Source organism: Saimiri boliviensis, chromosome 10 (genome assembly GCF_048565385.1).
Source record: "Saimiri boliviensis isolate mSaiBol1 chromosome 10, mSaiBol1.pri, whole genome shotgun sequence".
Taxonomy (NCBI): Eukaryota; Metazoa; Chordata; class Mammalia; order Primates; family Cebidae; genus Saimiri; species Saimiri boliviensis.
In genome coordinates this window covers 70,897,734-70,912,639 of record NC_133458.1, presented here as the reverse complement: position 1 = coordinate 70,912,639, position 14,906 = coordinate 70,897,734, and the positions used below count along the sequence as shown (strand labels likewise).

The 14,906-nt window shown below is 36.7% G+C and overlaps 1 protein-coding gene across 11 annotated transcripts in view; it reads right to left on the bottom strand.

Annotated features, from left to right (window-relative positions):
- The window catches only part of PPP1R9A (protein phosphatase 1 regulatory subunit 9A), a 339,268-nt gene that overhangs the window by 172,116 nt on the left and 152,246 nt on the right, over positions 1–14,906 (bottom strand). The gene's annotated exons all lie outside the window — the stretch shown is intronic.

Here is a 14,906-nt window from a genome sequence, read left to right as displayed (position 1 = left end):
TAAAGAGCATCAGGGAAAGTAAAACAGAAAAGGAGAGAATAGAAAAACATCAGCACTCATTATAAATAGTAAGAGGACATACTGTACTTCAGAACTTTTGGTTTCAAATATACACACACATATATGCATATGTAATGTACCACATCTCAATATAAATGGTTTTGGTTTAGAGACTAAAAGAACGGTAGCACTTAAGAAATAGTGAAAAAGTCAAAGCAGGGAATACAGCCTTCTAAAACTACCGAGCCTGTGAATACTGAATACAGATATAGAAACTACCCTTCACACCTTCTCTTTTGATCCATTGATTCTTACTTCAAATCGTTATTAAGCACCAGTTCACTGGTTGGCAGTATTGAAAATACCTTATTAGGCTGGGGGTGGTAGAACATAGCTGTAATCCCACTACTTTAGGAGGCAAAAATGGGTGGATCACCTGAGGTTAGGAGTTCAGGAACAGCCTGGTCAACATGGTGAAACCCCTTTTCTATTAAAAATACAAAAATAAATAAATAAATAAATAAATAAATAACTGGGCATGGTGGCAGGCGCCCAGCTACTCAGGAGGGTGAGGAAGGAGAATTGCTTGAATCTAGGAGGCAGAGGTTGCAGTAAGATGAGATTGTACCACTGCACTCCAGCCTGGGTGACCGAAAAAAAAAAAAGTACTTTACTAGTCTCAGACCTGTGATTATAATTATAAACAACATAAAGGCTGCAATAAAGGGATGTGGGCCATGCTATGGGAGCACACAGTAGAGACATCTAAGCCTAGCCGGCAGGGCAAGTGAACAAGTAAGAATTTATCAGGCAAATCTGAAAGCAAAGACTTCAGCCAACAATGGTTAGAGTTAGCAAATAATAAAGCAGGGTTGGGGTGGTATCTGTGGCAGGCATTCTGAGAGGAAGACTAGTGTGTGCATGGCAGAAATCAGACAGAAGAACAGAATAACAGGACAGGAAGTAAGCCAACATGGCCAAGGCCACAGCGGTGAATGAATGGGAAGAGATGGTACAAAAATAGGTAAGGGAGCTCTGTGGCACAGTTTTTGTGAGTAAAATCCACATGCAATGCAGAGTCCCTAGAAGCATTTGTCTTTCAGAGAAGGGGAGTTTATGAAGATTAGAGAGAACCAGAACTAAAAAGAAAGAGAGGAGCCAGGAGTTCTAGGAAACCTCTATCTTTCAGCCCTTTTGGAGGATTTTTCACTGGGAGTTTAGGCCTCTCAGAATACTAAGAGATTTTTCTCAAATGATCCTTGTGATGGGGCCAGTCATTTGTGCAACAGCGGAAGGCAGGCAAGAATATGATTGCAATGTCCTTGCAAAAAGAACAAAGGCAGTGTGAATCTCAGAAGGCCACAAGGAAACAAAGGTTGTGAGAACTACAGCTCCTACTGCAGAATCAGTCAGACACATGAGGGAGAATTACAGCAACAAAAGCCCTTCCTTTCCAAACACATCTCTTAAGTTTTTAGGGTGAATTATGTAAAATACATGCATTGTAAAGGCCTATCTAAAATCCATTATGTGTGCTGGGTCTCATAAAAAGAGAATTCATACTTGAGGTTTAGCACTATCTACTAAGAGTCAAATAATAAAACAAAGGTTGCACAATTTTATATAATCTCAAATAGCTTCAAATGCTGATACAGGTTTTAAAAAAATGTTTTAGCAAGCATTTCTAGCACTGAGACATATGCAGTGCAACCAAAAATTTTAATTTCTGTAAAGGTCACAAGTAAAATGTGCTTCATTTTTAAACTCAAGCTGAGGCCAGACATCACATGGTGGGGGGGAAAAAACTGCAAAACAAGACAAGCACAAACAACTAATTGTTAGGGAATGCATATATACATGAGGACACTGATGTTGTGGTACAAGGCTGAGCTTGTAAACCTAAGACTAGACTTACAAAAAATCTTCACTGCATTCTGGGCAGCTATCATCCAAGTTAAAAAATAATCACGTTACCCTTATAAAGCAGGAAAGATTGTTTTCTTATAAACAGATTGTCCCTTCCATTTAAACTTCTTCAAGAACTACAGTCAAATGTAATGAACCAATTCGAGATCATGACTAAAAATGTCAACATACAGCTAAATCTACAAATGGTATCTGTCTCATGTTCCCCTTACTTATTGGAAAAACTTGAAGGGTGGAAATCCTTTACAGGAAACAAGATAATAAACTATCTTTGTTAAAACATGTCGAGGACAGTGTTATCACATTATTCTTAGTGTTTTTGAAGTGAAAACTGCCACGACTTCCGTCAGCATAGGATTAATGGTTGAACCTGGGGATCACAGACCTTGAATCACATTAACTTTGACCTCATATATCTTTTAATTGAACGAATGGTTTTGTAAATATTGTGTGAACCACCATACTTCTTAATCAGTTGTCAACAGCCTCAGCAACCATCCACATAAAAGTACAAAAAGAAAACTGGTAATTTCTCTGTTAAAATAAATAAGTGAATGCTCTGTAAGCAAAAAAGAAAATGTAGCAATCATCTGCACTTCCTACCTGGGTTCCTGATTCTGTATAGACAGTTCATACTTCTGGACCAATTAGATGCCTTAATAGCACCCTCAAATTTAAAGTACCCAAAAGCAAAATTATAGTGTCTCCCATTCTGTCTTCTGTAAAGTCTCTCATGTGAGAGGACAACAGGATCCTTCTGGCCACACAGGCTTGAAAGGGCAGTAAATCACACAACAAAACTTCCTCTTCACCTCCTACACATACATGAAATTAGTAAAAATAGCCTTTTGTTCCTATCCTTTTTTTTGAGATGAAGTTTCCCTCTGTTGCCCAGGCTGGAGTGCAGTGGCGTGATCTCAGCTCACTGCAACTGCAACCACCTCCGCCTGGGTTCAAGCAATTCTCCTGCCTTGGCCTCCCAGGTAGCTGGGATTATAAAATCCTGCCACCATGCCTAGCTAATTTTTGTATTTTTAGTAGAGATGGAATTTCACCACTTTGGCCAGGCTGGTCTCAAGCTCCTGACCTCAAATGATCCATCTGCCTCTGCCTCCCAAAGTGCTGAGATTATAGGCATGAGCCACCATGCCCAGCCTATTTCTATTTTTAAAAGGATTCTTTTTCTACTCATTCCTTCCTATTCCCTCTGCCTACTATGATTCCTAATAAGTTATCCAGCAACTTATGGTACACCACACGTAAGTGCCATTCTTAAAGCCTGGCTCTAATCACATCACTGTGGGTCAGGAAACAGCACTGGAAGATGGGATGGACAGAGAGAATGAATTTATAAATGATTTTAAATTTCTTGTATATACTTTTTCGTACTTTCCAAATTCTATATAATGAGCAAATACTACTTTCTAATGGAGATGGAAACGAACACAAAAATACCTCTTAAGTTTCTCCATATTACCTAGAGAATACAGTTGAAACATGCAGACAGACATCCAAAGTTCTCTAAGATCTGGCTCCAGCATACAAGACCAGCCTTTACTTAACGCTACTCTTTCTTTCATTCACCCTATCATGCAAAAGTTGTTACTATTTTGTTATGTGTTTGTTAAGCTTTCTTTCATATTTTTTGGTCTCTCTTATAGATTTATTACATTATGCTATATATTGTATTTATCTATGACCACAGTTTTTATTCAAATAAAGTCAGCTGCTCTGGAGTGAGGCAGAGTCTTATCTATCAGTTAATGTTCACAATACAATGTTTTAGAAGCAATGGGTCTTTTATTAATTGTCAGTGAACCATATAAGGTTGGTACCTTAAATCCAAACCACTTCTGAACCAAAGAAAAGAAACCTGTGAGAGGCAACAACTCACCAAAGGATAATAATAAAATTTATAACTTCAAAACAAGTCTTATACACAATTCAGGCTGTATTCTAGAAGACATGACTTAATAGCAAAGACTTAATGATTATTTGTGTCAGGAATCAAGTATTACCAAAAAAGAAACATTTATTAATAGTACCAAAATTAATTTTTGTATCGTATGGTAGACAATATAAAACAAAAACAAAACAAAAAAAAACTTCTACTCTTCTTTTTAAGGATTAGGTTGTTTTGTTCCTGGCAAGAAGTTTTATAATGCTTCTGTTTTTTGATCATTTTAATGTGACTAAGTAGACAATCTAATTTTGAAGAACTTATAATTTACTTTTTAAATATATTTTGAAATGCTAAAATAAAATTGTATTGGAAATAGTACAGTCAAGGGTAATTAGCTTTACTGATGTGGATGAAAGTGTATTATTTGGGTTATCAGGGTGAAATAAAGAGCTGGCAAGAAGAATTAAAATACTTATGTAAGTATTTCAATTGTTGCTGGAGAATGGATTTTAATATGTAAATATATAAAAGTGACTGGCTCCCTTTGCAGCCTTGAGTACAGCATCTATCTTTAGGTGAGTAGGGCCAATTAAGGCTTTAATGTCCCACAACTATGGCAGATTTGCTGATTAAAATACAGCAGTCACTTTTACAGTTTTGCATTCTGCTCAGGGTGGTCTATCCTGAGAAACTCCATCTGTTCGTGTCTGTACTCTCCCAAGCCAAAAAAAAAAAAAAAAAAAAAAAAAAAAAGCACACAAAAATCAAAAAACCATCCCATGTATAAGAGCTCAAGTCTACCAAAACCCATTGTCATGTCATCTTCACCTGCCATATTGATATCAGGAAGGTAAATACATATCATATGTGTCTTAAACAAAAGTGTAGTTGTACTCAAATGTCCATTTGCTTCTTACAAGTCACCCTGACACAGCCAAAGCAATTATAGAAATACAATTTAATATAGAAAAGAATTAAACCTCACTCTCTCACTTTGGAAGAAATCAAAACCACTTCCAAATTATAGGTCTCGATTTCTTGAATATTTTGTAACTTCCCTGTGACAATATCCTCCAACATTAGATGGCTATCCTCTCATTCAGAACACCTCTAGTCCTTTCGTACTTACATCCTGCCTTTCATTTGTTAATGTTAATGTTAACACCACCATCTTCAGCACAGGACTAGTGTCTTATTCCCATTGTATAACAAAAATTTGGCATTGTGCTTGACAGAGGATCTACTCAACAGATGCTTGCAGGGAGACTGCCCAATAAAAGCAGTTCTTTTGGAAGTTCTGTAACTCCCTTGAATATGTACTTGATTCATTCATTCAAACAGCTGTTTCAGATTTCAGATAAGCTGGCAATATGAGCAAAGGAATCTTTTTCACTGTCTGGTCCACTCTGCTGGCTTCCACTGTAAGCACTGGTATTTAGGGCATCCAAGATTCTGGCAGCAGCTACAGTTGGCATAAAAATGCAACACAGAGAACAAGTCCTTAACCAAAAAAATAAAAAGTATGTAGTATAAGATACAGAGCAGAAAAAGCTGTTCCTCTGATGGCTGGGCCTGTTCCAGTGCTGGCTCTCTTTCCACTCATTTCTCACTATATATAATATGAAAGTTTATCCATCAGTTCTCATCATAAGAATTGAAAAGATTTCAACAGTGCCTACTGGGTGGTCAGTGAGATTGTACCAACTCTGTTTACAGGCAAATAGCAGACTTGAATGGCATTTTCCTTCAATTCTGTTCAAAAATGGCTAAAGAGAGAAATGACAAGTAGGTGATAATAAGGAGGTGAGAAGAAGAAGTGCAGCTAACATTGAGTGATTCTTCTGGGAAAGGTGTCTCATTTAAATCTCATAATCATCTTTTTTGGCAGATCAGTCAACTTCAGGCTCACAGATGACAGGCAGTTGGCCCAAAGACACACAGAAAAATATGTAAGTTACAAGGCCATGAATTAAAAATCCATGCTTTTCCTTCCATATCATGGACAGCTTTAGTTAAAAACAAAACAAAACAAAACAAAACAAACACACACACACACACACACACACACACACACACACACACACCATTATTAAGAGCTCCAAATACCAAAACTAAAATAAGCACCCTTACATACAATAAACTACACACTCCTTCCACAACTGTAAAGGGCCATAAATGGAAGGGGATGGAGATTCAGACTTACTAATAACAAAAGAAGTACAAATTACATAAGTAATTTTTCATCTACAAAGATTTAAGGCTGGTCACGGTGGCTAACACTTGTAATCCCAGCACTTTGGGAGGCCAGACGGGCAGATTACTTGCGGTCAGGAGTTCAAGACCAGCCTGACCAACATACTGAAACCCAGTCTTCACTAAAAATACAAAAATTAGCTGGACATGGTATCATGTGCTTCTAATCCCAGCTACTCAGGAGACTGAGGCAGAGGAATCACTTGAACCCTGTAGGTAGAAGTTGCAGTGAGGCAAGATCGTGCCACTACACTCCAGTCTGGGTGACAGTGCAAGACTGTCTCAAAAAAAAAAAAAAAAAAAAAAAAAAAAAAAAAAAAAAAAAAAAAAATCTTAAAATAAAGCAGAGACAGATAAACTCACTCTAATACACTGTGAATAAAATTTAAACAAGCATAACTTTCTGGGGGACAAAAATATTGAAAACTTTAGTATCAACTGACCTAATAGATTCTAAGAGTTTAATCTAATAAAATCACAGCTATACAAAAATGATGCACACTGACATCAATCACAACATCACTTTAAAAAGGGAAAAAAATCAATTCCAACATAGCTTAAAGAAGAAAATAAAAATTGAAAAGAGAGAAAAAATTTGGAACCAATCTAAAGGAAGGATAAAAAGGTACACTGATATAATGGAATATACTCATTCTTATAGAGGTATCCTAAAAATCATGCTCTGTAAGATTATTCAGTGACACAAAAAATTTTCAAACATTTGATATGTGAAAAGATTATAAAACTACATCAGTATGTACACACGATCCCAATTATGTAAATACACACAGGCATCATAATTTCTGGATACTAAGAATATGAATGATTTTTTTCTTTTTTCCTTTTTTTTTAAGTTCAGTTTCACTCTGTTGCCTAGACTGGAGTGCAGTGGGATGATCTTGACTCACTGTAACCTCCGCCTCCTGGGTTCAAGCACTCTCTTGCATCAGCCTCCCAAGTATCTGGGATTACAGGCACGCACCACCTCTCCTCACTGATTTTTGTATTTTTAGTAGAGAAAGGGTTTCACTATGTTGGCCAGGCTAGTCACTAACTCCTGACCTCAGGTGATCTGCCCAACCTGCCTCCCAAAATGCTGGGATTACAAAGGTGTGAGCCATCGTACCTGGCTGATTTTTTTATTTATAGTTTTCTGGATTATTAAAATATAGAGCTTTGGTAAATAAAATGTTATCTTAAAAACACTCATTACAAAACCTTGAACTATCAATGGACATAAGTCCAAATACTATAAAAGCAAATTTGTTTATATATTAAAATACATTTTAATAACACTTTCAATGTTCATTTACATAGTGATAACTGATGTTTACAATGATGAGCCTATAATACAAAAAGACTACATACAGTATTCTACAAATTTCAAATACAAAATAAAATCAGGTTCTTTTTTTTTTTTTAATGTAATAAGCTTATATTTGCCAGGCAGTAAACTAAAACTATGCTTTGCAGTTAAGCTGTCATTGGTCCCACCACCACCAAAAAAAGGATTACTGAGTATTGACCTAAATACTAAAAAACACCAAAGGCTTGACCCTTAATAACAAAGGGCATCAAAGATCTCACTTCCCATTTAAGACAGCTTAGTTATTGGGACACTTTGATTTTAATTCTCATAGTACGCTTATAGGAAAGTCCACTGTACTTTCTCTTTTTCAGACATGTGGCTGAGGGTCAGGAAAATTATTTCTCAGGCTGAAAAAAATAATAATACCATGCTTCAGTTGAAGTTTTCTGAGCTTAGTTCACAATGGCTTTTTGAGTACATGTGTTTGTATGGAATAATCTGTCATCATATGAAAACAGAAGAACTAGTCCCCTGAATTACATCTATAGATGGTTCTAGCATATTGATTGGTCTAAAGAATAAAATTTTATTTCAAACTTTATTTCAAAATTTTGTTGATAATTTTAACACTATAAGTTAAATTTAGAAAAAAAAATTGCTTCTAAAATATAGAATTGCAGAATGTTATAACCCAATGGAATCTGAGCAATTACCTAAGTAGGGATGGAAAGAACCACATGCATGCCACACCCTCTCCCTGTGGTGGATGATCGAGGTGAAGAAGGTGAGGCAAGTGCAGCTATCTTCCCTGAAGCAGTGAACTATGCAATCAACTTAAGGGAAGGACAAAAGAAATACATTTTCCATATCTGATCTAATCTTATTTTAGATTCCAAGAAAGAACTACATGTTCACACAGTTATTCAAAGCTCATGTTAGAAAAAAATTCCAAATATACAGTATTCTTGATGTTTACCTTGCATTCTTTCAGAATGGTTCTCTATAAAAATGACAATCAGCAAATAAGTCCTTCTCCATGAAAGAGATGGACCCCTCTTGCATTCCAATTTGGATGCTGCAGTTATACCTCACATATAAACTGTATGCATTAAAAAGCATTTGAAAAGAAATGTATAAAAGTGGTAGTAGTCATTTTAAAGTACCTGGAGTACTAATTTGCTTTATTATCTCTAATATTCTTGTATTTTGGTTTTCTAAACAAGAAAATAGAAGTGAGAAATTTCACTTAATTTTCTATTGAAAAAGCAATGCATTAGTATTCCTACTTATAAATAGACGTTGGCATGGTGACTCAGAAGATCTGCTCTTCCACTTGTGTTATCTTAAGTAAGTTGACCTTTTTAGGCCCACATCTTCCTCATCTGTAAAAATGAGGGGAGTTAAGTAAATGATGTCCAAGATCACATTCAGCTTTGAAATTCCAAAACTATACCTACAATAAATCTGCTATTTGAGAGTAGTAAATTGGCCAGACGTGGTGGCTCAAGCCTGTAATCCCAGCACTTTGGGAGGCTGAGGCGGGTGGATCACAAGGTCAATAGATGGGGACCATCCTGGTCAACATGGTGAAACCCTGTCTCTACTAAAAATACAAAAAATTAGCTGGGCATGGTGGCGCATGCCTCTAATCCCAGCTATTCAGGAGGCTGAGGCAGGAGAATTGCCTGAGCCCAGGAGGCGGAGGTTGCAGTGAGCTGAGATTGCGCCATTGCACTCCAGCCTGGGTAACAAAAAGTGAAACTCCGTCTCAAAAAAAAAAAAAAAAAAAAAAAGTAGAGAGTAGCAAATTATCACTGCATTAATGTTTTCCAGTCTCAGAAGTAAAGACTGACTAAAAGACAAAGAATCACCTTTCCCTGGCTTTATTTTTCAAGGAAAGAGATATCCATTAGTGTATGCCTCCAGGTCCTTCCACTTCCTCACATCACCCCAGGAAAAAGTGATTTATTTATCTGGCTGGTCCCTTAGGTATAAGAAACTGGGCTTGTGTAACAACCTCCTACTTAGTATTTAACTGGATACTTTGATCTCTACAACTCTAACTTTTGTCTTATCTCTCAAGTAGTTCAGAATTAGAGAAAAGAAATATTGTTCATTAGGTTTCTCAAACTTTCAAATTCCAAAACGATAGTTTATTCAGTTAACACAAGCATTTGCAATCATGGGTGTGATTTTTCCTCTACTATTTTTAACCTTATTGCATAGTGTTTTAACCAGCGCTACAAACTTCAGTGAAACTTTCCAAATCCAAAGTTAGAAAGCACATAATACAGAACACCAAGATCCTTAAAAACAGAACAAAACAAAACAAAAAATGGAGTCTCCTATACGGGTACCACCATCTACTTTAAATCAGAGGTTTCAGTCCAGTATTTTCCACCTTCTTGAAAAGCTTGAATTTCCTTCCTTTTGCCCAAGGTGATGAATGCTCTTCACATTGATAAATTGTATTGACTATTACATCTCAATTCTCAGTTACTACTCAGGTACCACTCTAATCATCCCAAATTGTCACTAGAGTATGTACTCTTATAAAAACATAAATTTTATTAGGACTCACTCTGCTTAAAGAGCCAACATTTCTTTCTCTTAGTTTCAATTTTTAAACCCTCCAAGAACTTCATATAAGCCACAGAATGAAGCTCAAATAATATAGCATATCTTGCAAGATTTTATTTTTTAAAATTCTTATTTCCCATTTTCTCTCTGATACACTCTTATTGGTATCTCCAGAAATCTCAAGCTACTTAAAATGAACAGAATTCCCTTTTGTAATTGCTTTTTTTTTTTTTTTTTTTTTTTTTTTTTTTTTTTTTTTTTGAGACAGAGTCTTACTCTGTCACCCAGGTTAAAGTGCAGTGGCACCATCTCGGCTTACTGCAACCTCTGCTGCTCAGGTTCAAGAAATTCTCCTGCCTCAGCCTCCCAAGTAGCTGGGATTACAGGCGCCTGCCACCATGCCTGGCTAATTTTTGTAGTTTTAGGAGAGACGGGGTTTTACCATCTTGGCCAGGCTGGTCTTGAACTCCCTATCAATCCACCTCAGCCTCCCAAAATGCTGCGATAACAGGAATGAGCCACCGCACCCAGCCCATGATTCCTCTTATCCACCCAAAAAACTACTTATCCTTCAAGGTTAAGTGTGTATCCTTTTACTATCAGTATTTCATTCTGTTTCACTTTCTCCTATCAGACTGAGTTCTTCAAGCCTTACGCCCATGACCCAGCAAAAACACTAACCCATATTAGAGATTCCACAGCATTATGAAGAAAATTTATTTATAGTTTAAAATCATAGAGACTAATATTTCTAATAAGCTACAATTCTTAAGTATTTATCTTTACATAAAACATTGAGATTGTACTTGATTAGAGAAAGAGGAATCTAAAACATGCTAGAAATTCTCATGGTGTAACCAGGTTTCTTCTTGGATGTTGTGGGTTTTTGGCCTCTAACCTCTTAAAGAATAAGCGGTGGGGCCGCTTCAGCTGCACCGGATGCTTGCAAAAGTAAAATACGGAACCCAAAAAGTGTTGCAGAAAGGTGATTTTATTTAGGTAGAGAAAAGAGAAGGAAAGGAGAAGAGAAAGGCTTCCATGAGGAGTGTGGAAGGTGATTCCAGAGGTGAAATCCCGGAGGAAGCGCCCACCATGTGGGAAGGGATTCTAGAAAGTTGGATGGCGCAGGTGAAGGAGCACGAACTATTATTCTGGGAGAAACTCCCACCTTCTCCAAGACCCTGGGCCAATGAAAGGAGTTCCTTAGAACTTCTGCTGGAGTGATTGACTTTTAGTTTCTTCCTGTGCCCAGGAAATTCAAACATAAACCGTTGAATCTCCTGGATGGAGAGAGATGAAAGGGGGTATGGCGCTGGGAAATTCTTGCTCTTAAAGCTATGCCCCTTCATGGACCCAGAAAGAGAACACATTCCCTCAATGGGATAAAAGTAAACATCTGAGTACTATACATCCACATCCAAATTATGTTTATTTCTGTGTCTTAAAGAATGAGAAACTATTACGGAAGGCAGATTCACAATCTTAGCACAACTACAATAAGTGTGTTAGGTGGTCTCTCAGAATGAACTTACCATAATTTGAACTCTCAATAAAATGAGTCAGCCTTATACTTTTGGCTTTCTCTTTTCTTTCTTTCTTTCTAAGCAAATCCATCTTTTATTTACTCTTTTTATATTTTGAGACAGGGTCTCATTATGTTGCTCAGGCTGGTCTCAAACTCCTGGGCTTGAGAGATCTTCCCTCCTCAGTCTCCCAAAGTGCTAGGATTACAGGTGTGAACCACTCACTGCTCCTGACCTAAACTCTCTTTTCTGAACCAGCATTTTCATGAATTTCACTGACTTCTTGTCTAAACTACCAACCACTTTCTTCCTTGAAGTGATTTTCACTGATCTTGAGTTAAATTTCAAAGATGAGTATTACATATCCCCTTCTGAGTCTCCAAATTTTAGTATGCATATTTTATTAGTGAAGTGCAACAGAAAAGAATAAAAGTAAACAAAAGAATGCTTGGCCTAGTGCAGCAAAACTAGGAGCAGGTTTTAAGAAAAACCTTTATTCCCTGTTTCCCCATTCTAGAATTTAGAACTGACTACAAAGCCCCCTTAGTTAGTGATCAACAAACTCTATAGTTGTAAATGTTGCACAGGAATTCAAGATATTTTGGCAATAAAAAGGACAGACTAAACATCATTTGCCAAATTAAGATTCTTTCCCAAATCTTTTTCAGGTAAAACACTTATTTGTTTCAAAATTTATGACACAGCCACCCCAAATCTTTTTTACGTAAAATACTTATTTCTGTTTGTGTCAAAATTTATGACACAACCACCCTGTTTTGATTTGAACTACCTCTAAAATATGTGTTAAAAGTGATAAAAATCCTAAACTAAAATTCCCTAATGTTTTGTTGTAGAAATAAAAACCACATCTACAATGTGTAGGGCAATATGTACTACAGCCTATTTTTAAACTATGCTAACGTAAGATGTTAACAATTGAGGAAACTGGGTGTGGAGCATATAGGAATTCTCTGTACTATCTTTGCAGGTTTCCTACAAATTTAGAACTGTTTTGAATATTATTTTGGAAAAAATTGGGGGGGAGAGGAATTGGTTAGTTACATAACATTTAAAAAAGAAAAAAGAAAAAAACCACATTAAATTCTATCCCTATCTCACATCGATACATAAAATAAATTACAAGTAGATTAGTGTATTAAAGACAAACTAAACAGTGAACTCTTAAAACTTTCAGATGAAATTACACAAGAAAATGTTTATGGTCTTAGGAAGAATTTTTAAACTAACAGAAAGAAATTAAATATTAATCATTATGACAGTATTAAAATTTAAAACTCCTGTATTATAAGGAAACATACACCAAGTGAAAATACAAGTTATAAACTGACAGAAGATACTAATAAAATGGTATTCACAATAAATTTTTGATCCAGGTTCAGTGGCTCATGTCTATAATCCCAGCATTTTGGGGAGGCCAAGGTAAGTGGGTCACTTGAAGTCAGGAGTTCGAGACCAGCCTGGCCAACCCAGTGAAACCCCATCTCTACTAGAAATACAAAAATTAGCCAAGCACAGTAGCAGGCACCTGTAATCCCAGCTACTCAGGAGGCTGAGGTAGGAGAATGGCTTGAACCCAGGAGGCAGAGGTTGCAGTGAGCCAAGATCGCACCACTGCACTCCAGCCTGGGCGATGGGGCAAGACTCAAAAACAACAACAACAAATATATATATTTAAATAGAAAGATACAAAGCAAGCATGAAAAACATTAATATTTTACAAAACTAAATGGTAGGTACCCAAGTTTTCATACTGTATGTTCTATGTTCAAAATCCTTTATAAGAAAAATGTGTAAAGATAAAACTTGGCAAAAATAACTTCTTAGTGATGTTTAGCCTATGTTTTCAAGATTTCACTATTAAAGTTAATTTTTATTTCATGTCCTTCTAATTGTTCTCTGCCCTTAGGTACATAATCCTTATGTAACAAGCAACAGACTGACTTCTTTGTCTAAATCCAGTAACTCAGAATTTTTTTCTAAACTTTTCTTTGGACATAGGCATTAAATTTTGTGTTAGCTCACTGGTGAGTGATAACACATTGTTCTTCTCTGTTTTAATAAACTGATGCCTATGGCATATACACATTATATAAGTATGAACAATTTTTTAAGAACTTTAAAAAGATGTCTTTGCTGTTTTCTAGCTTACAATCTTCCTGATAAGAAATCTGCTGTCATCTTTATTTTTATTCCTTTTTGTGCAATGTTCCCTTTGTCTCTGGTTACTTTCAAAATTTCTCATATTCACTGATTTTAAGCAAGGTGATTAAAACTGCACCTTGGTGGTGTAGTTTTCATTTTTCTTGTAGTTGGGTTCATTGAACTCCTTGGATCTGTGAACTTAGTGTTTTCATGAAATTCAGAAAATTTTCAGTATCATTTCTTCAAATATTTTTTCATTCTCCACCTACTTTTTGGAACCCAATGACAAACATTTTTTGCTGCTGTTTGTTATTGTGGAGGTGGTTTGAGATTGTTTGTTTAGAGACTTCTATGCTAAAGTCTATATTTCTTGTGGTATGGAACCTCTAAAATCTCTGCTTGATTAGCTTAGCAATTAGCTAAGCCAGAACTACCTGGAACCAGTATGTCTCCCAGGCTTTGCAGCAGAGCTCTGAGCTATTAAGGTATACTTTTGACAAAGTTCAAGACATGCTACTCTAAACTATGGCACCTTAGAAGTTGAGGAAAACAGCAGAAGCAAGAGGCCACTTGAACCCTCACTCTTCTTCCCTGAAACAGGCCCTAAGACCTAGGTTACTGTGTCACCTTCTCCCTCCCTACCCCCTTGAAGAACGTAATGTTCTTATAGGTGTCTTGCCCTACACTAGGAGGCAAATAATGTCATACAGGGACATGAAGAAGAATCTGAACAAATAGACATTGCTGAGTTCCCCTGGTTTACCCTTCTGGCCTCCAATCATAGTTCTGCATGACTGTCCATAAAAATGCACAGATTTACCTGTTTTTCTGGGTCTTAATTCCTGAAGGCTCCTATGTCACATAAAATACATACTAAATCAATATATATGCTTCTCTTTTGTTAACATGTCTTTTGTTATGGGGCATCAGCCATGAACCTTGCAATGGGTAAGAAAAGAAATCCTTTCCACACTTTTTTTAAGAGACAAGATCACCCAGGCTAGGGTGCAGTGGCATGATCATAGCTCACTGTAGCCTCAAACGCCAGGGCTCAAGCCATCCTCCCACCTCAGCCTCCCAAGTAGCTGGAATTACAGGCATGCATCACTATGCCCAGCATTTTAAATTTTTTTGGGGTCTCACTATGTTGCCTAGGCTGGTCTCCCACTCCTAGTCTCTAGCAATACTCCTGACTTGGCCTCCCAAAGTGCTGGGATTACAACAATCAGCCATCACACCAGACCTCTAC